At 41.8% G+C, this 22,440-nt stretch overlaps 1 protein-coding gene across 4 annotated transcripts in view; it reads left to right on the top strand.

The window, feature by feature from the left end:
• The window catches only part of hfp (Poly(U)-binding-splicing factor hfp), a 525,647-nt gene that overhangs the window by 196,398 nt on the left and 306,809 nt on the right, over positions 1-22,440 (top strand). The window lies entirely within an intron of this gene.

A 22,440-nucleotide genomic window follows, 5' to 3' on the forward strand; every position in this document is an offset into this window, starting at 1 on the left:
GAAATCCACACCAGATGTCTAAAAACCACTTCAACTTCTAAACATCAATCTTTCCTCCAGTTTTTTCTCCTACAAACGTACCTAACCCAATTGACCCCTTAAATTTGGTGTCCCTCAACCCTACTGAATGTAATCACATATATATACTCACAACTTTCTTCTTTCACTACTTTATTAAACTTCGTCAACCAACTTATAACATAATATCTATATAATATATATAAAAAAAAAAAAAAAAAACACATATATATATATATATATATATATATAAATAAATATATATAACACTATATATATATATATATAATATAATTTATTTTTTTTTTTTTTGCTTGTTGCAGTCTCCCCCGCTTGCGAGGTAGCGAAGGAAACAGCCGAAAGAATGCCCAACCCACCCCCATACACAGTGTATATACATACGTCCCACAGAACGCAAATAACATACATACCTACACAGCTTTCCATGGTTTACCCCAGACAAACCTCACATGTGCCATGGACATCTCAATCCGCACGACCAGCAACACTCAACACCCCGAATACCACATCGCTCCAAATCACTCTATTTCCTGCCCTCCTTTCACCTCCTGCATGTTCAGGCCCCGATCACACAAAATCTATTTCACTCATCTTTCCACCTCCAATTTGGACTCCCTCTTCTCCTTGTTCCTCCACCTTCGACACATATATCCTCTTGGTCAGTCTTCTCTACACTTCATTCTCTCAATGTGCCCAAAACATTTCAAAACACACCCTCTTCTGCTCTCATCAAACACGCTCTATTTTTATTTCCACACAACACTCAATCTCTATACCCTACAGAACTTACTTACCTCGATCAAACCCCTCACACCACACATTGAGTCACTCATACACTCTCATCATCACATATAAATCTTTCTTCTTTCAAAACTATTACGCGCCATTTATCCCCGAATTATAGCGAGGGGAAGCGTTAAGACAGAGACTCGGGCCCTTTGAAGGTGACAATCACCCGCTACTCTGGCCCAATTCTCTGTTCCTTCTATAGGAAAAAGAAAAAAAAAAAAAAAACAAGAAGTGACATTGGCATTAGAAATGTGGTATACCGGCGGTTGACGAGTGCCTGTCTGTGGATTGAATCAGGGCATGTGAAGCTTCTGGGGTACAAACCATGGAAATGTGTGGAGGCCTATCGTTAAAGGGGAGAGCTGTGGTTTCCGGGCAAGTATTGCATGACATCTAGAGACTGAGTGTGAACGAAGAGGGGCCCTTTGTTGTCTTTCCACGCACACATGAGGGGGGAGGGGGATGGTATTCCATGGTGTGGCGAGTGGCGAAGGAATGAATAAGCAGACCCGTTGTGCGAAATTGTGACGTGCATTTTTATATAAGTATGTGTCAGAGTGTGCTGTATAATTTGTACAATGAGATGTATAGGTAATGTATAGTTGCGTGTGAGAGAGACGTAGTGGTAAATACATGTGATAGTGTGGGGGTGCGGGTTGGGCCATTCTTTTTCGTCCTGTTTCCTTGCGCTACCTTGCAAATGCGGGAGACCAGTGAAAGGCAAAATAAAATAAATAAATAAATATAACTCTCTAACTATCTAAATATACTATATATAATAATATATATATATATATATAAATAATATTATCCCTGGGGATAGGATTAAGAATACGAGACCCACGTATTCCTGTGTGGTCCGAAGAAGGCGACTAAAAGGGAAGGGAGCGGTGGGCTGAGAATCCTCCCCTCACTCTCTTTTTTTTTTTTTTTTTTTTCCCAAAAGAAGGAACAGAGGGGGCCAGTGAGGATATTTCAAAAAAGCCCAGTCCTCTGTTCTTAACGCTACCTCACTAACGCGGGAAATGGCGAAGTTTGTAAAAAAAAAAGAAATATTATTATGTATATATATATATAATATATAATATATATAGATAATATATAGATATATATATATATATATATATAATATATCTTTTTTATTTATAACTTGTCGCTGTCTCCCGCTGCGAGGTAGCGCAAATAAACATACGAAAGAAATAGGCCCCAACCCCCCCCTCCATACACATGTATATCCATACGTCCACACACGCAAATATACCATACCTACACAGCTTCCATGGTTTACCCCAGACCTTTCACATGCCTTGATCAATCCACTGACAGCACGTCACCCCGGTATAACCAACAATCGCCAATTCCACTCTGTTCTCTGCCCTCCTTTCATCCTCCTGCATGTCATGCCCCGATCACAACAAAATCTTTAACACACCCTCTTTCCACCTCCAATTATGGTCTCCCTCTCTCCTTGTTCCCTCCACTCCAACACATATATCCTCTTGGTCAATACTTTCCCTCACTCCTGCCTCATCCAAGTGCCCAAACCACATCAAAAACACCCACTTCTGCTCTCTCACCACGCTCTCCTTTTATTCCACACCTCTCTCTTACCCTTAATAACTCACTCGATCAAACCACCTCACACCACACAATGTCCTTCAAACAACTCCATTCCAGCACACACATCCATCCTCCTGAGCGCACAACTCTATCCATAGCCCACGCTCGCAACCAATACAACATATGTTGGAACCAACATACCTTCAAACATACCCATTTTTGCTTTCCGAGATAATGTTTTCGACTTCACACATTCTTCAGGCCCCAGAATTTTCGCGCCCCAATCCCCCACCCTCTGAACACACTTCCACTTCCAATGTTCCATACCGCTGTCAGATCACTAACTCCCAGATAATCTAAAACCACTTCACTTCCTCCAGTTTTTCTCCATTCAAACTCACCTCCCATTGACTTGACCCTCAACCTATCCTGTACCTATAACCTTGCTCTTATTCACATTAAACACTTAACTTACATTCTTCCACACCCTTTACCAAACTCAGTCACCACTTCTGCAGTTTCACACATGATTCAGCCACCATTCGCTGTGTCAGCCATCGAACACAACACACTGACCTCACTTACCAAGCTCTCTCATCCCCAACAGACTTCATACATGCCCTCAATCCAAAACTCTTGCATACAAATTATATATATATAAACAGGGGAAGAGTGGTTTGGGGAAGTCCTTGGGAGTAAAGTTCAGAAGGGGTAGTGAGAGGACAAAGCAGCAAGAGAAGTGAGTATCAATATCCTGAAACAGGAGTGTTGGATAGTTGAATAGAAGGTAAGAATTTAAATTCTTGATTAATATGGGTAAAACTGAAAGTATGATTGAGAGAGAATGGGTGATTATTTGTGCATATGCACCTGGGCATGAGAGAAAGATCCATGAGAGGCAAGTTATTGGGAGCACTGAATTAGTTTGTTAGTGGTTTTGATGCATCGAGGGCCGGGTTATATGTGATGGGTTATTTTGAATTCAAATGTGGAGTAATGTGGCATAGAGGGAATAAATGTGTTATACTATGGGGTGTTCAGTGAGTGTAAACATGGAAATGTGAGAGCTTGTAGATTTATGTGCTGACTAAAGGACTGATGATGGGAATAACCTGGTTTAAAAAGCGAGATATACATAAGTATACTTATTAAGAAGGAGAGATGGCCAAGAGGCGTACATAGATTTCGTGTAAACATCTGACAGGTCGCGCGAAAGAGAGACTTTTGGAATTTTAATGTGCTGAGAGGAGCAACTGGATGGATTTCTGACCATTATCTTGTGGATGCTACGGTGGAAGATTTGTATGGGTTTTCAGAAAAGAAGAGTGAATGTTGCGGGGTGAAGAGGGTGTGAAAGTAAGTGAGCTGAGAAGGAGACCTGTGGTGAAGGAAGCGTACCAGGAGAGACTGAGTACAGAATGAAAAAGGTGAAAACAATGGAAGAAAGGGAGTGGGGTAGGAAATGGGATGTCATATTTAGGGGAATCAGTGATGTATTGCGCAAAAGATGCTCGTGGCATGAGAAGAAGTGGGAGTGTGGGTTGATTAGAAAGGGTAGTGAGTGGTGGGATGAAGAAGTAATAGTATTAGTGGAAAGAGAAGAGAGAGGCATTTGACGATTTTTGCAGTAAGGAAAAAATGCAATTGAGTGGGAGAAGTATATAAGAAAGAGACAGCGGTCAAGAGAACGGTGCCAAGAGGAAAAAAAGAGCAAATAGAGTTGGGGTGAGAGAGTATTCATTAAATATTAGGGAGAATAAAAATAATGTTCTGAAGGAGAAATAAGTGCGTAAGACAATGGATCAAAATGGGCACTGCGGTGAAGTGCGAAAGTGGGAGGTGAAAACAAGTAGTGGTATAGTGGAAGGAGATGGAGTGAGTATTATTGAAGGTTTGATGAATGTGTTTTTGATGTAGAGTGCAGATATAGGGTGTTTTGGTGGAGGTGGTGAGAAAGTGAGAGGGTTAGGAAAATGATTTGGTAACAGAGAAGAGGTATGAAAGCTTTGCGGAAGATGAAAGCCGGCAAGGCAGCAGTATGGATGGTATTGCAGTGAATTTATTAATAAAGGGGAGACTTTATTGTTGACCTGGTTTGTAAGGTTATTTAATTTAAGCATGTACTCATGTTGAGGTGCCTGAGGATTGGCGAATGCGTGCATAGTAGCACCAATTGTAATCAAAGCAAAGAGTGATAAGAGTTAGTGCTCAAATAACAGAGGTATAGAGTTTGTACACGATATTCCTGGTAAAACACAATATACGGGAGTGTATTGATTGAGAGGGTGAAGCATGTACAGAGCATCATATTGGGGAAGAGCAGTAGTGGTTCAGAAGTGGAAAGGATGTGCTTGGATCAGGTAGTTTGCTCTGAAGTAATGTTATGAGAGAAATACTAGAAAAGCAAATGGATTTGATGTAGCATCATATGCAGATCTGGAGAAAGGCCTATGATCGACACTTGATAGAGATGCTCTGTGGAAGGTATATACTAATATATGGTGTGGGATGATAGGTTGTTAGAAGCAGTGAAAAGTTTTAATCGAGCGATGAAGTCAATGTGTACGTGTAGGAAGAAGGAAAGTGATTGGTTCTCATGAAATGATAGGCTTTAGCGGCAGTGTGTGTGATGTCTCCATGGATGTTTTACTTGTTTAGGAAGGGGTTTGTTCACAGGGAGGTTAAATGCAAGATGTTTTGGAAAGAGGGCCAAGTAGAAGTCATTTGGATGAAGAGCTTGGGAAGTGAGTTCAGTTGTTGTTCGCATGATATGATACAGCGCTATAAATAAATATATATATATATATATATATATAATATATATAATAATATATATATATATAGTATATATGGGCAAGCTGGAGAGATGTCTGATCATTATCATGTTGGAAGGCAAAGGTGAAATTTTTATATAGGTTTCAGAAGAGAGAATGTTGAGTGAACGCAAGTAATGAGATTAAATGAGCTCGGATAACAGGAGACTTGTTTGAGGAAGTACATAGAAAGATTGAGTGAAGTCACGAAAAAGGAGAGTGCAAATACATAATGGAGGAGTGGGTGCGAGAATGGGATATATTTAGATGCATGATGACTGCTCAAAAGATAGATGTGGCATGAGAAAAGTTGGGAGGTGGTTAGTATTAGAAAGGAACACAAGGCGTGGTGGGATGAAGAAGTAAGACTGTTAGCGAAAGGAATACAGAGGCGTATGGAACTATTTTTGCAGGAATAACACGCAAAATGAATGGGATTGTATAAAAGACAAGGCGTAGTCAAGAGAAATGTGCAAGAGTCAAAAAAGTCAGCACAACGAGAGTTTGGGCGGTGAGAGAGTAACATTAAAATTCTTATATGGAGATAAATGTGTTTTGTCATTGGAAGGATAAAATAACAGTTGTGTAATGCAAAGAACAAATGGCACATCAGTGAAGGGGGACAATGAGAGGTATTAACTAGTAGTGATGAATGTAAAGGGAAGAGTGATATTTGTAAAGTTTGATGAATGTGTTTGATGATAGAGTGGCAATATATCGGGTGATTGTTGAGGTGGTGTGCGAAGCGCGAGATGACTCACAGATGAATGTTTTGGAAAACAGATACACACAGGTAGTGAAAGCTTTGCATAAGATGAAAGCCCCTAAGGTGCGGGTTGAAGGTATTGCAAAAGAAATTCATAAAAAAGGGGTTGAACTGTCTGTATATTGATAGTTTGGTAAGGATATTATCTATAGTATGAATGGATAATGGTGAAGTGCGGCTTGTGCCCTACGTACAAATGGAAAGGCAAAAAGGAAGTGTCAAATTACAGAGGTTATAATTTGTTGAGTCCATTTCTGGAAATTAATATGGTAGGGTATTGATGAGAGGGTGAAGGCATCTACGGAGGAAATCACAAAATCATGGAAGAGCTGCGAACGTTTCACTCAGAATTGGTAGAACGATGTCGTGGATCAGGTGTTTGCTTGAGAATGTATTGATCAGTACCTAAAAAAACAGATGGATTTGTATGTAACATTTATGAGCATCTACGAGAAACGCATTTGACAGGGAAGACAGAGATGCTTTGTGGAAGTTTCAAGTGTATATGTAATAAAGAGGTAGCGTTGCTAGAAGCATTGTAAAAGTTTTACCAAGATGTAAGGCATGTGTATAGTAAGAAATAAGAAGACAAATTGATATCCAAGTGAATGCATTGGTTTGCCGCAGGGGTGCATTTTGTCTCCATAGTTGTTTATTATTATGGATGGATTTGTTAGGGAGGTGAATGCAAAGAGATTCTGGAGAGAGGTGCACCGTATTCAATCTGTTCTGGAATGAGAGAGTTGGGAAGTGAGTCCAGTTGTTGTTCAATGATGATACACTGTCTGTTGGCTGATCGGCTGAGAAACTGCAGAAGTGGTGACTGATTTTGGTAAAAGGTGTTAAGAAGAAGGTTGAGAGTAAATACAAAATTATAAGAATGTTATAAGTTCAGTGGGTTGAGGAGTCTTATTAACTGGAGGTAAGTTTGAAGAGAAAACACGAGGATTGAAGCGTGTTGACAGATATCTGAGTGGACTTGAGCGGATGAACAACCATGGAAGCGAAGTGATTCACACAGAGTGGTGAAGGGAAGCAAAGGTTAATGGCACAGCTTGAAGAATGTGGTGGAAGGCAAGAACTTTCATCTCATTAAGAAAATTTGGTATGAATTAAAGGAATAGTGGTTCCAACAACATATATGGTTAAAGGCTGGGCTATAGGATAGGGTCGTGCAGGGAGGGTGGAAGAGTGTCGGAAGTGAGACATTTGAGGACAATATGTTGTTTTCTGATATCGATAAGTAATGAAAAGGTAAGAGAGAGATGTGTGGAAAACAAAGAGTGTGGTTGAGAGAGGCAAAAGAGGGTGGGTTGAAATGGTTTGGACACATGGAGAAATGAGTGAGGAGGAGATTGGCAAAAGGATTATAGAGTCAGAGGTAGAGTGAACAAGGGAAGTGGGAGACCAAATTGGACAATGGACGATGGAGTGGAAAGAAAGAAGTTTTGAGCGAATTAGGGGGATGAACATGCAGAGGTGCAAGTGCAAGGAATAGGAGTGTATTGGAACAATGTGGTCTATAAACCAGGGCCGACTAGCTGCGTCAATGGATTGCACACCAGGGCATGTGAAGCGTCTCACTGCCAAATCCAACCCCAGATATCTAAACACACTTCACTTCCTCCAATTTTCTCTGTTCAAAACAACTTACCTCACCAATTGACTTGTCCTTCAACCCACTGTAGCCTAAATAATCTTGCTGTATTACAAACACTTACTCCTAGCTTTCTTCTTTCACACCCTTTACCAAACTCAGTCACCAGGCTTCTGCAATTTCTCACCTGAATCAGCCACCATTGCTGTATCATCAGCGAACAACAACTGACTCATTCCCAAGCTCTCTCATCCCCAACAGACTTCATACTTGCCCCTCTTTCCAAAACTCTTGCATTCACCTCCCTAACAACCCCATCCATAAACAGATTAAACAACCATGGAGACATCACACACCCCTGCCGCAAACCTACATTCACTGAGAGCCAATCACTTTCCTCTCTTCCTACACGTACACATGCCTTACATCCTCGATAAAAACTTTTCACTGCTTCTAACAACTTGCCTCCCACACCATATATTCTTAATACCTTCCACAGAGCATCTCTATCAACTCTATCATATGCCTTCTCCAGATCCATAAATGCTACATACAAATCCATTTGCTTTTCTAAGTATTTCTCACATACATTCTTCAAAGCAAACACCTGATCCACACATCCTCTACCACTTCTGAAACCACACTGCTCTTCCCCAATCTGATGCTCTGTACATGCCTTCACCCTCTCAATCAATACCCTCCCATATAATTTACCAGGAATACTCAACAAACTTATACCTCTGTAATTTGAGCACTCACTCTTATCCCCTTTGCCTTTGTACAATGGCACTATGCACGCATTCCGCCAATCCTCAGGCACCTCACCATGAGTCATACATACATTAAATAACCTTACCAACCAGTCCACAATACAGTCACCCCCCTTTTTTAATAAATTCCACTGCAATACCATCCAAACCTGCTGCCTTGCTGGCTTTCATCTTCCGCAAAGCTTTCACTACCTCTTCTCTGTTTACCAAATCATTTTCCCTAACCCTCTCCCTTTGTACACCACCTCGACCAAAACACCCTATATCTGCCACTCTATCATCAAACACATTCAACAAACCTTCAAAATACTCACTCCATCTCCTTCTTACATCACTACTACTTGTTATCACCTCCCCATTTGCGCCCTTCACTGAAGTTCCCATTTGATCCCTTGTCTTACGCACTTTATTTACCTCCTTCCAGAACATCTTTTTATTCTCCCTAAAATTTAATGATACTCTCTCACCCCAACTCTCATTTGCCCTTTTTTTTCACCTCTTGCATCTTTCTCTTGACCCCCTGTCTCTTTCTTTTATACATCTCCCACTCAATTGCATTTTTTCCCTGCAAAAATTGTCCAAATGCCTCTCTCTTCTCTTTCACTAATAATCTTACTTCTTCATCCCACCACTCACTACCCTTTCTAATCAACCCACCTCCCACTCTTCTCATGCCACAAGCATCTTTTGCGCAATCCATCACTGATTCCCTAAATACATCCCATTCCTCCCCCACTCCCCTTACTTCCATTGTTCTCACCTTTTTCCATTCTGTACTCAGTCTCTCCTGGTACTTCCTCACACATGTCTCCTTCCCAAGCTCACTTACTCTCACCACCCTCTTCACCCCAACATTCACATCTTCTTTTCTGAAAACCCATACAAATCTTCACCTTAGCCTCCACAAGATAATGATCAGACATCCCTCCAGTTGCACCTCTCAGCACATTAACATCCAAAAGTCTCTCTTTCGCGCGCCTGTCAATTAACACGTAATCCAATAACGCTCTCTGGCCATCTCTCCTACTTACATAAGTATACTTATGTATATCTCGCTTTTTAAACCAGGTATTCCCAATCGTCAGTCCTTTTTCAGCACATAAATCTACAAGCTCTTCACCATTTCCATTTACAACACTGAACACCCCATGTATACCAATTATTCCCTCAACTGCCACATTACTCACCTTTGCATTCAAATCACCCATCACTATAACCCGGTCTCGTGCATCAAAACCAGTAACACACTCATTCAGCTGCTCCCAAAACACTTGCCTCTCATGATCTTTCTTCTCATGCCCGGGTGCATATGCACCAATAATCACCCACCTCTCTCCATCAACTTTCAGTTTACCCATATTAATCGAGAATTTACTTTCTTACATTCTATCACATACTCCCACAACTCCTGTTTCAGGAGTATTGCTACTCCTTCCCTTGCTCTTGTCCTCTCACTAACCCCTGACTTTACTCCCCAGACATTCCCAAACCACTCTTCCCCTTTACCCTTGAGCTTCGTTTCACTCAGAGCCAAAACATCCAGGTTCCTTTCCTCAAACATACTACCTATCTCTCCTTTTTTCATATCTTGGTTACATCCACACACATTTAGGCACCCCACTCTGAGCCTTCGAGGAGGATGAGCACTCCCCGCGTGACTCCTTCTTCTGTTTCCCATTTTAGAAAGTTAATACAAGGAGGGGAGGATTTCTGGCCCCCTGCTCCCGTCCCCTCTAGTTGCTTTCTACGACACGCGAGGAATACGTGGGAAGTATTCTTTCACCCCTATCCTCAGGGATAATATTATATTTTGTATTTTTTTTATTATACTTTGTCGCTGTCTCCCGCGTTAGCGAGGTACTGCAAGGGAACAGACGAAAGAATGGCCCAACCCTCCCACATATACATGTATATGCGTACACATCCGCACACGCATATATACATACCTATACATCTCACCGTATACATCTGTGTACACACACAGACATATACAAATATACACATGTACACAATTTATACTGTCTGCCCTTACTCATTCCCATCGCCAGCCCGCCACACATGAAATAACAACCCCCTCCCTCTGGATGTATGCGCGGTAGTGCTAGGAAATGACAAGAAAGGTCACATTCGTTCTCACATAGTCTCTAGCTGTCATGTATAATGCACCGTAACCACAGCTTCCTTTCCACATCCTGGCCCCACAGAACTTTCCATGGTTTACCCCAGACGCTTCACATGTCCTGGTTCAATCCAATGACAGCACGTCAACCCTTGTATACCACATCATTCTAATTCACTCTATTCCTTGCACGCCTTTCACCCTCCTGCATGTTTAGGCCCCTATCACTCAAAATCTTTTTCACTCCATATTTCCACCTCCAATTTGGTCTCCAACTTCTCCTTTTTCCCTCCACCTCTGACACATATATCCTTTGTCATTCTTTCCTCACTCATTCTCTCAATGTGACCAAACCATTTCAAAACACCCTCTTCTGCTCTCTCAACCACACTCTTTTTATTACCACACATCTCCCTTACCCTTTCATTACTTACTCAATCAAACCACCTCACACCAAATATTGTCCTCAAACATCTCATTTCCAGCACATCCACCCTCCTGCGCACAACTCTATCTATAGCCCACGCCTCGCAACCATATAACATTGTTGGAACCACTATTCCTTCAAACATACCCGTTTTTGCTTTCCAAGATAATGTTCTCGACTTCCCCACATTCTTCAACGCTCCCAGAACTTTCGCTCCCTCCCCCACCTTATGATTCACTTTATTTTATTTTGTCACTGTCTCCTGCGTTAGTGAGGTAGCACAAGGAAACAGATGAAAGAATGGCCCAACCCACCCACATACACATGTATAAACATACACGTCCACACACGCAAATATACAGAGATATATATACACATGTACATAATTTATACTGTCTGCCTTTATTCATTCCCATCGCCACCCCCGCCACACATGAAATAACAACATCCTCCCCCCGCATGTGCATGAGGTAGCACTAGGAAAAGACAACAAAGCCCACATTCGTTCACACTCAGTCTCTATCTGTCATGTATAATGCACCGAAACCACAGCTCCCTTTCCACTTCCAGGCCCTATAGAACTTTCCATGGTTTTACCCCCAGACGCTTCACATGCCCTGGTTCAATCCATTGACAGCACGTCGGCCCCGGTATCCCACATCATTCCGATTCACTCTATTCCTTGCACGCCTTTCACCCTCCTGCATGTTCAGGCCCCAGTCACTCAAAATCATTTTCACTCCATCTTTCCACCTCCAATTTGGTCTCCCACTTCTCCTCGTTCCCTTTCACCCTCCTGCATGTTCAGGCCCCAGTCACTCAAAATCTTTTTCACTCCATCTTTCCACTTCCAATTTGGTCTCCCACTTCTCCTCACTCCTCAACCTTTGACACATATATCCTCTTGGTCAATCTTTCCTAACTCATTCTGTCCATGTGACCAAACCATTTGAAAACACCCTTTTCTGCTCTCTCAACCACTTTCTTTTTATTACCACACATCTCTCTTACCCTGTTATTACTTACTCGATCAAACCACCTCACACCACATATTGTTCTCAGACATCTCATTTCCAGCACATCCACCCTCCTCCGCACAACTCTATCTATATCCCACGCCTCGCAGGCATGTAACATTGTTGGAACCACTATTCCTTTAAACATACCCATTTTTGCTTTACAAGATAATGTTCTCAACTTCCACACATTCTTCAAGGCTCTCATAACTTTCGCCCCCTCCCCCACCCTATGATTCTCTTCCACTTACATTGTTACATCTGCTGCGAAATCCACTCCCAGATGTCTAAAACACTTCACTTCCTCCAGTTTTTCTCCTTTCAAATGTACCTCCCAATTGACTTGTCCCTCAACCCTACTGTATGTATTCACATATACTCTCAACTTTCTTCTTTCACATACTTTATTAAACTTAGTCACCAACTTATATATATAATATATATATATATATATATATATATATATATATATATATATATATATATATATATATATATTTTTTTTTTCTTTTTTTTTGCTTGTTGCTGTCTCCCGCGTTTGCGAGGTAGCGCAAGGAAACAGACGAAAGAAATGACCCAACCCACCCCCATACACATGTATATACATACGTCCACACGCAAATATACATACCTACACAGCTTTCCATGGTTTACCCCAGACACCTCACATGCCCTGATTCAATCCGCTGACAGCACGTCAACCCCAGTATACCACATCGCTCCAATTCACTCTATTCCTTGCCCTCCTTTCACCCTCCTGCATGTTCAGGCCCCGATCACACAAAATCTTTTTCACTCCATCTTTCCACCTCCAATTTGGTCTCCCTCTTCTCCTTGTTCCCTCCACCTTCGACACATATATCCTCTTGGTCAGTCTTTCCTCACTCATTCTCTCCATGTGCCCAAACCATTTCAAAGCACCCTCTTCTGCTCTCTCAACCACGCTCTTTTTATTTCCACACATCTCTCTTACCCTTACGTTACTTACTCGATCAAACCACCTCACACCACACATTGTCCTCATACATCTCATATATATATATATATCTTTCTTTCTTTCAAACTATTCGCCATTTCCCGCATTAGCGAGGTAGCGTTAAGAACAGAGGACTGGGCCTTTGAGGGAATACCCTCACCTGGCCCAATTCTCTGTTCCTTCTTTTGGAAAAAGAAGAAAAAAAAAAAATAGAGTGAATTGGATTGATGTGGTATACCGGGGTTGACGTGCTGTCTGTGGATTGAATCAGGGCATGTGAAGCTTCTGGGGTAAACCATGGAAAGTTGTGTGGGGCCTGGATGTGGAAAGGGAGCTGTGGTTTCGGGCAGTATTGCATGACAGCTAGAGACTGAGTGTGAACGAAGGGGGCCTTTGTTGTCTTTTCCTCGCACACATGAGGGGGGAGGGGGATGGTATTCCATGTGTGGCGAGGTGGCGATGGGAATGAATAAAGGCAGACAGTGTGAATTGTGTGCATGTGTATATATGTATGTGTCTGTGTGTGTGTATATATGTGTACATTGAGATGTATAGGTATGTATATTTGCGTGTGTGGACGTGTGTGTATATACATGTGTATGGGGGTGGGTTGGGCCATTTTTTTCGTCTGTTTCCTTGCGCTACCTTGCAAATGCGGGAGACAGTGACAAGGCAAAATAAAATAAATAAATAGATATATATATATATATATATATATATATATATATATATATATATATATATATATATATATCCCTGGGGATAGGGATTAAGAATACTTCCCACGTATTCCCTGTGTGTCGTAGAAGGCGACTAAAAGGGAAGGGAGCGGGGGCTGAGAATCCTCCCCTCTCTCTCTTTTTTTTTTTTTTTTTTTTTTCCCAAAAGAAGGAACAGAGGGGGCCAGGTGAGGATATTCCAAAAAAGGCCCAGTCCTCTGTTCTTAACGCTACCTCACTAACGCGGGAAATGGCGAAGTTTGAAAAAAAAAAAAGAAGATATATGTATATATATATATATATATATATATATATATATATATATATATATATATATATATATTTTTTTTTTTTATACTTTGTCGCTGTCTCCCGCGTTTGCGAGGTAGCGCAAAGAAACAGACGAAAGAAATGGCCCAACCCCCCCCCCATACACATGTATATACATACGTCCACACACGCAAATATACATACCTACACAGCTTTCCATGGTTTACCCCAGACGCTTCACATGCCTTGATTCAATCCACTGACAGCACGTCAACCCCGGTATACCACATCGCTCCAATTCACTCTGTTCCTTGCCCTCCTTTCATCCTCCTGCATGTTCAGGCCCCGATCACACAAAATCTTTTTCACTCCATCTTTCCACCTCCAATTTGGTCTCCCTCTTCTCCTTGTTCCCTCCACCTCCGACACATATATCCTCTTGGTCAATCTTTCCTCACTCATCCTCTCCATGTGCCCAAACCACTTCAAAACACCCTCTTCTGCTCTCTCAACCACGCTCTTTTTATTTCCACACATCTCTCTTACCCTTACGTTACTCACTCGATCAAACCACCTCACACCACACATTGTCCTCAAACATCTCATTTCCAGCACATCCATCCTCCTGCGCACAACTCTATCCATAGCCCACGCCTCGCAACCATACAACATTGTTGGAACCACTATTCCTTCAAACATACCCATTTTTGCTTTCCGAGATAATGTTCTCGACTTCCACACATTCTTCAAGGCCCCCAGAATTTTCGCCCCCTCCCCCACCCTATGATCCACTTCCACTTCCATGGTTCCATCCGCTGTCAGATCCACTCCCAGATATCTAAAACACTTCACTTCCTCCAGTTTTTCTCCATTCAAACTCACCTCCCAATTGACTTGACCCTCAACCCTACTGTACCTAATAACCTTGCTCTTATTCACATTTACTCTTAACTTTCTTCTTCCACACACTTTACCAAACTCAGTCACCAGCTTCTGCAGTTTCACACATGAATCAGCCACCAGCGCTGTGTCATCAGCGAACAACAACTGACTCACTTCCCAAGCTCTCTCATCCCCAACAGACTTCATACTTGTCCCTCTTTCCAAAACTCTTGCATTATATATATATATATATAAAGGGGAAGAGTGGTTTGGGAATGTCTTGGGAGTAAAGTCAGGGGTTAGTGAGAGGACAAGAGCAAGAGAAGGAGTAGCAATACTCCTGAAACAGGAGTTGTGGGAGTATGTGATAGAATGTAAGAAAGTAAATTCTTGATTAATATGGGTAAAACTGAAAGTTGATGGAGAGAGATGGGTGATTATTGGTGCATATGCACCTGGGCATGAGAAGAAAGATCATGAGAGGCAAGTGTTTTGGGAGCAGCTGAATGAGTGTGTTAGTGGTTTTGATGCACGAGGCCGGGTTATAGTGATGGGTGATTTGAATGCAAAGGTGAGTAATGTGGCAGTTGAGGGAATAATTGGTATACATGGGGTGTTCAGTGTTGTAAATGGAAATGGTGAAGAGCTTGTAGATTTATGTGCTGAAAAAGGACTGATGATGGGAATACCTGGTTTAAAAAGCGAGATATACATAAGTATACTTATGTAAGTAGGAGAGATGGCGAGAGAGCGTTATTGGATTACGTGTTAATTGACAGGCGCGCGAAAGAGAGACTTTTGGATGTTAATGTGCTGAGAGGTGCAACTGGAGGGATGTCTGATCATTATCTTGTGGAGGCTAAGGTGAAGATTTGTATGGGTTTTCAGAAAAGAAGAGTGAATGTTGGGGTGAAGAGGGTGGTGAAAGTAAGTGAGCTTGAGAAGGAGACCTGTGTGAGGAAGTACCAGGAGAGACTGAGTACAGAATGGAAAAAGGTGAGAACAATGGAAGTAAGGGGAGTGGGGGAGGAATGGGATGTATTTAGGGAATCAGTGATGTATTGCGCAAAAGATGCTTGTGGCATGAGAAGAGTGGGAGGTGGGTTGATTAGAAAGGGTAGTGAGTGGTGGGATGAAGAAGTAAGAGTATTAGTGAAAGAGAAGAGAGAGGCATTTGGACGATTTTTGCAGGGAAAAAATGCAATTGAGTGGGAGATGTATAAAAGAAAGAGACAGGAGGTCAAGAGAAAGGTGCAAGAGGTGAAAAAAAGGGCAAATGAGAGTTGGGGTGAGAGAGTATCATTAAATATTAGGGAGAATAAAAAGATGTTCTGGAAGGAGGTAAATAAAGTGCGTAAGACAAGGGAGCAAATGGGAACTTCGGTGAAGGGCGCAAGTGGGGAGGTGATAACAAGTAGTGGTGATGTGAGAAGGAGATGGAGTGAGTATTTTGAAGGTTTGTTGAATGTGTTTGATGATAGAGTGGCAGATATAGGGTGTTTTGGTCGAGGTGGTGTGCAAAGTGAGAGGGTTAGGGAAAATGATTTGGTAAACAGAGAAGAGGTAGTGAAAGCTTTGCGGAAGATGAAAGCCGGCAAGGCAGCAGGTTTGGATGGTATTGCAGTGGAATTTATTAATAAAGGGGGTGACTGTATTGTTGACTGGTTGGTAAGGTTATTTAATGTATGTATGACTCATGGTGAGGTGCCTGAGGATTGGCGGAATGCGTGCATAGTGCCATTGTACAAAGGCAAAGGGGATAAGAGTGAGTGCTCAAATTACAGAGGTATAAGTTTGTTGAGTATTCCTGGTAAATTATATGGGAGGGTATTGATTGAGAGGGTGAAGGCATGTACAGAGCATCAGATTGGGGAAGAGCAGTGTGGTTTCAGAAGTGGTAGAGGATGTGTGGATCAGGTGTTTGCTTTGAAGAATGTATGTGAGAAATACTTAGAAAAGCAAATGGATTTGTATGTAGCATTTATGGATCTGGAGAAGGCATATGATAGAGTTGATAGAGATGCTCTGTGGAAGGTATTACGAATATATGGTGTGGGAGGAAAGTTGTTAGAAGCAGTGAAAAGTTTTTATCGAGGATGTAAGGCATGTGTACGTGTAGGAAGAGAGGAAAGTGATTGGTTCTCAGTGAATGTAGGTTTGCGGCAGGGGTGTGTGATGTCTCCATGGTTGTTTTATTTGTTTATGGATGGGGTTGTTAGGGAGGTAAATGGAAGAGTTTTGGAAAGAGGGGCAAGTATGAAGTCTGTTGTGGATGAGAGAGCTTGGGAAGTGAGTCAGTTGTTGTTCGCTGATGATACAGCATATATATATATATATATATATATATATATATATATATATATATATATATATATATATGGGCAGCTGGAGAGATGTCTGATCATTATCTTGTGGAGGCAAAGGTGAAGATTTATAAAGGTTTTCAGAAGAGAGAATGTTGGAGTGAAGCAAGTAATGAGATTAAATGAGCTCGGAAAGGAGACTTGTTTGAGGAAGTACTAGGAAAGATTGAGTGAAGAACGGAAAAAGGTGAGAGCAAATGACATATGGGGAGTGGGGGAGGAATGGGATATATTTAGGGATGCAGTGATGACTGCACAAAAGATGCTTGTGGCATGAGAAAAGTGGGAGGTGGTTAGATTAGAAAGGATAGTGCGTGGTGGGATGAAGAAGTAAGACTGTTAGCGAAAGAGAAGAGAGAGGCGTTTGGACAATTTTTGCAGGGAAATAGTGCAAATGAATGGGAGGTGTATAAAAGACAGAGGCAGGAGGTCAAGAGAAATGTGCAAGAGGTGAAAAAAAGTGCAAACGAGAGTTGGGGTGAGAGAGTATCATTAAATTTTAGGGAGAATAAATGGGTGTCTTGGAAGGAGAGAAATAAAGTGTGTAAGAAAAGAGAACAAATGGGCACATCAGTGAAGGGGGAAAATGGAGAGGTATTAACTAGTAGTGATGAAATGTAGAAGGGAAGGAGTGAGTATTTTGAAAGTTTGATGAATGTGTTTGATGATAGAGTGGCATATATAGGGTGTTTTGGTTGAGGTGGTGTGCGAAGTGAGATGATCAGGGAGAATGTTTTGGAAAACAGATAAGAGGTAGTGAAAGCTTTGCAGAAGATGAAAGCCCCTAAGGTGGCGGGTTTGGAAGGTATTGCAAAAGAAATTCATAAAAAAAGGGGTTGACTGTGTTGTTGATTGGTTGGTAAGGATATTATATGTATGAATGGATAATGGTGAAGTGCTTGTGCCTTTGTACAAAGGGAAAGGCATAAAGGTGAGTGTTCAAATTACAGAGGTATAAGTTTGTTGAGTATTCCTGGGAAATTATATGGTAGGGTATTGATTGAGAGGGTGAAGGCATCTACGGAGGATCAAATCAGGGAAGAGCTGCGACGTTTCAGAATTGGTAGACGATGTGTGGATCAGGTGTTTGCTTTGAAGAATGTATGTGATAAGTACCTAAAAAAACAGATGGATTTGTATGTAACATTTATGGATCTAGAGAAGGCATATGACTGGGAGGACAGAGATGCTTTGTGGAAGGTTTCAAGTGTATATGGTATATGAGGTAAGTTGCTAGAAGCAGTGAAAAGTTTTTACCAAGAATGTAAGGCATGTGTATGAGTAAGAAGAGAAGAAAGTAATTGATTCCAAGTGAATGTTGGTTTGCCGCAGGGGTGCATTTTGTCTCCATGGTTGTTTTATTTATTTATGGATGGGATTGTTAGGGAGGTGAATGCAAGAGTTTTGGAGAGAGGGGCAAGTATGCAATCTGTTCTGGATGAGAGAGCTTGGGAAGTGAGTCAGTTGTTGTTCATTGATGATACAGGGCTGGTGGCTGATTCGGCTGAGAAACTGCAGAAGTTGGTGACTGAGTTTGGTAAAAGGTGTGTAAGAAGAAGGTTGAGAGTAAATTTAAATTAGAGGAAGGTTATTAAGTTCAGTAGGGTTGAGGAGTTAGTTAACTGGGAGGTAAGTTTGAATGGAGAAAAACTGGAGGAAGTGAAGCGTTTGAGATATCTGGAGTGGACTTGGCAGCGGATGAAACCATGGAAGCGGAAGTGAGTCACAGAGTGGGGAAGGGAGCAAAGGTTCTGGGAGCTTTGAAGAATGTGTGGAAGGCAAGAACTTTATCTCATAGAGAAAATTTGGGTATGTTTAAAGGAATAGTGGTTCCAACAACATTATATGGTTAAGAGGCATGGGCTATAGATAGGGTTGTGCGAGGGAGGGTGGATGTGTCGGAAGTGAGAAATTTGAGGACAATATGTGGTTTGATCGAGTAAGTAATGAAAAGGTAAGAGAGATGTGTGGTAATAACAAAGAGTGTGGTTGAGAGAGCAAAAGAGGGTGGGTTGAAATGGTTTGGACACATGGAGAGAATGAGTGAGGAGAGATTGGCAAAGAGGATATATGTGTCAGAGGTAGAGTGAACAAGGGGAAGTGGGAGACCAAATTGGAGATGGACGGATGGAGTGAAAAAGAGTTTGAGCGATTGGGGGCTGAACATGCAGGAGGGTGAAAGGTGCAAGGAATAGAGTGTATTGGAACAATGTGGTATACCGGGGCCGACGTGCTGTCAATGGATTGAACCAGGGCATGTGAAGCGTCTCCTGCCAAATCCACTCCCAGATATCTAAAACACTTCACTTCCTCCAGATTTTCTCTGTTCAAACTTACCTCCCAATTGACTTGTCCCTCAACCCTACTGTACCTAATAATCTTGCTCGTATTAACACGTACTCTCAGCTTTCTTCTTTCACACCCTTTACCAAACTCAGTCACCAGCTTCTGCAATTTCTCACCTGAATCAGCCACCATTGCTGTATCATCAGCGAACAACAACTGACTCACTTCCCAAGCTCTCTCATCCACAACAGACTGCATACTTGCCCCTCTTTCCAAAACTCTTGCATTCACCTCCCTAACAACCCCATCCATAAACAAATTGAACAACCATGGAGACATCACGCACCCCTGCCGCAAACCAACTTTCACTGAGAACCAGTCACTTTCCTCTCTTCCTACACGTACACATGCCTTACATCCTTGATAAAAACTTTTCACTGCTTCTAACAACTTGCCTTCCACACTGTATATTCTTAATACCTTCCACAGAGCATCTCTATCAAGTCTATCATATGTTTTCTTCAGATCCATAAATGCTACATGCAAATCCATTTGCTTTTCTAAGTATTTCTTACATACATTCTTCAAAGCAAACACCTGATCCATACATCCTCTACTGCTTCTGAAAGCACTCTGCTCTTCCCCAGTCTGATGCTCTGTACATGCCTTCACCCTCTCAATCAATACCCTCCCATATAATTTTCCACCCCCACCCTGTGACTCACTTTTGTTTCCATGGTTCCATGCGCTGCCAAATCCACTCCCAGATACCTAAATCACCTCACTTCCTCCAGTTTTTCTCCATTCAAACTTACCTCCCAGTTGACTTGTCCATCAACCCTACTGCACTTAATAACCTTGCTCTTATTCACATTTACTCTCAGCTTTCTTCTTTCACATACTTTACCAAAGTCAGTTACCAGATTTTGCAGTTTCTCACCTAAATCAGCCACCCCATCAGCACTGTATCATTAGCGAACAACTACTGACTTACTTACCAAGCCCTCTCATAGACAGCAGACTGCATCCTTGCCCCTGTCTCCAAAACTCTTGCATTCACCTCCCTAACAACCCCATCCATAAACAAATTAAGCAACCATGGAGACATTACCCACCCCTGCTGCAAACTGACATTGATTGGGAACCAATCACTTATCTCTCTTCCTAGTCGTACACATGCCTTACATCCTCTATAAACACTTTTCACTCCTTGTAGCAACTTGCCTCCCACACCATATACTCTTAATACCTTCCACAGAGCATCTCTATCAACTCTATCTTATGCCTTCTCCAGATCCATAAATGCTACATACAAATCCATTTGTTTTTCTAAGCATTTCTCACGTACATTCTTCAAAGCAAACACCTGATCCACACATCCTCTACCACTTCTGAAAGCACACTGCTCTTCCTCAATCTGATGCTCTGTACATTCCTTCACCCACTCAATCAATACCCTCCCTTATGATTTCCTAGGAATACTCACCAAACTTATACCTTTGTAATTTGAACACTCACTTTTACCTCCTTTTTCTTTGTACAGTGGCACTATGCATGCAATCTGCCAATCCTCAGGTACTTCATTATGAGCCATATATATATTGAATATCCTCACCAACCAGTCAACAACACAGTTACTCCTTTTTTAATAAATTCCACAACAGTACCATCCAAACCTGCTGCCTTGTCGGCTTTCATCTTCCGCAAAGCTTTTACTACCTCTTCTCTTTTTACCAAATGATTCTCCCTAACCCTCTCACTTTGCACACCACCTCAACCAAAATACCCCATATCTGCCACTCTGTCATCTAACACATTCAACAAACCTTCAAAATACTTACTCCATCTCCGTCTCACATCACCACTACTTGTTATTACCTCCCTATTAACCCCCTTCACCGATGTATCCATTTGTTCTCTTGTCTTACGCACTTTATTTACCTCCCTCCAAAACATCTTTTTATCCTCCCTAAAATTTAATGATACTCTCTCACCCCAACTGTTATTTGCCCTCTTTTTCACTTCCTTCACCTTTCTCTTGACCTCTTGCCTTTTTTCTTTATACATATTCCAGTCATTTGCACTATTTCCCTTCAAAAATCATCCAAATGCCTCTCTCTTCTCTTTCACTAATAATCTTACTTCATCTCACCACTCGCTACCCTTTCTAATCTGCCCACCTCCCACGCTTCTCATACCACAAGCATCTTTTTCGCAAGCCATCACTGCTTCCCTAAATGCATCCCATTTCTCCCCCACTCCCCTTATGTCCTTTGCTCTCTCCTTTTTCCATTCTGCCCTCAATCTCTCTTAGTACCTCCTCACACAAGTCTCCTTCCCAAGCTCACTTACTCTCACCACTCTCTTCACCCCAAGATTCTCTCTTCTTTTCTGAAAACCTCTACAAATCTTCACCTTTGCCTCCACAAGATAATGATCAGACTTCCCTGCAGCTGCACCTTTCTGCACATTAACATCCAAAAGTCTCTCTTTCGTACGCCTATCAATTGACACGTAATCCAGTAACGCTCTCTGGCCATCTCTCCTACTTATATATTTATACTTATATATATCTCTCTTTTTAACCAGGTATTCCCAGTCACCAGTTCTTTTTCAGCACGCAAATCTACAAGCTCTTCACCATTTACATTTACAACACTGAACACCCCATGTACACCAATTATTCCCTCAACTGCCACATTATTTACCTTTTCATTCAAATCACCCATCACTATAACCTGGTCTTGTGCATCAAAACTGGTAACATACTTATGCAGCTGCTCCCAAAGCACTTGCCTCTCATGATCTTTCTTTTCATGCCCAGGTGCATAGGTACCAATAATCACCCATCTCTCTCCATTCACTTTCAGTTTTACCCATATCAATCTAGAGTTTACTTTCTTACACTCTATCACATACTCCCACCACTCCTGTTTCAAGAGTAGTGCTAAACCTTCCTTTGCTCCTGTCCTCTCACCAACCCCTGACTTTACTCCCAAAACATTCCCAAACCATTCTTCCCCTTTACCGTTGAGCTTTGTTTCACTG

This window comes from Panulirus ornatus, chromosome 30 (assembly GCF_036320965.1).
Source record: "Panulirus ornatus isolate Po-2019 chromosome 30, ASM3632096v1, whole genome shotgun sequence".
Classification (NCBI taxonomy): domain Eukaryota; kingdom Metazoa; phylum Arthropoda; class Malacostraca; order Decapoda; family Palinuridae; genus Panulirus; species Panulirus ornatus.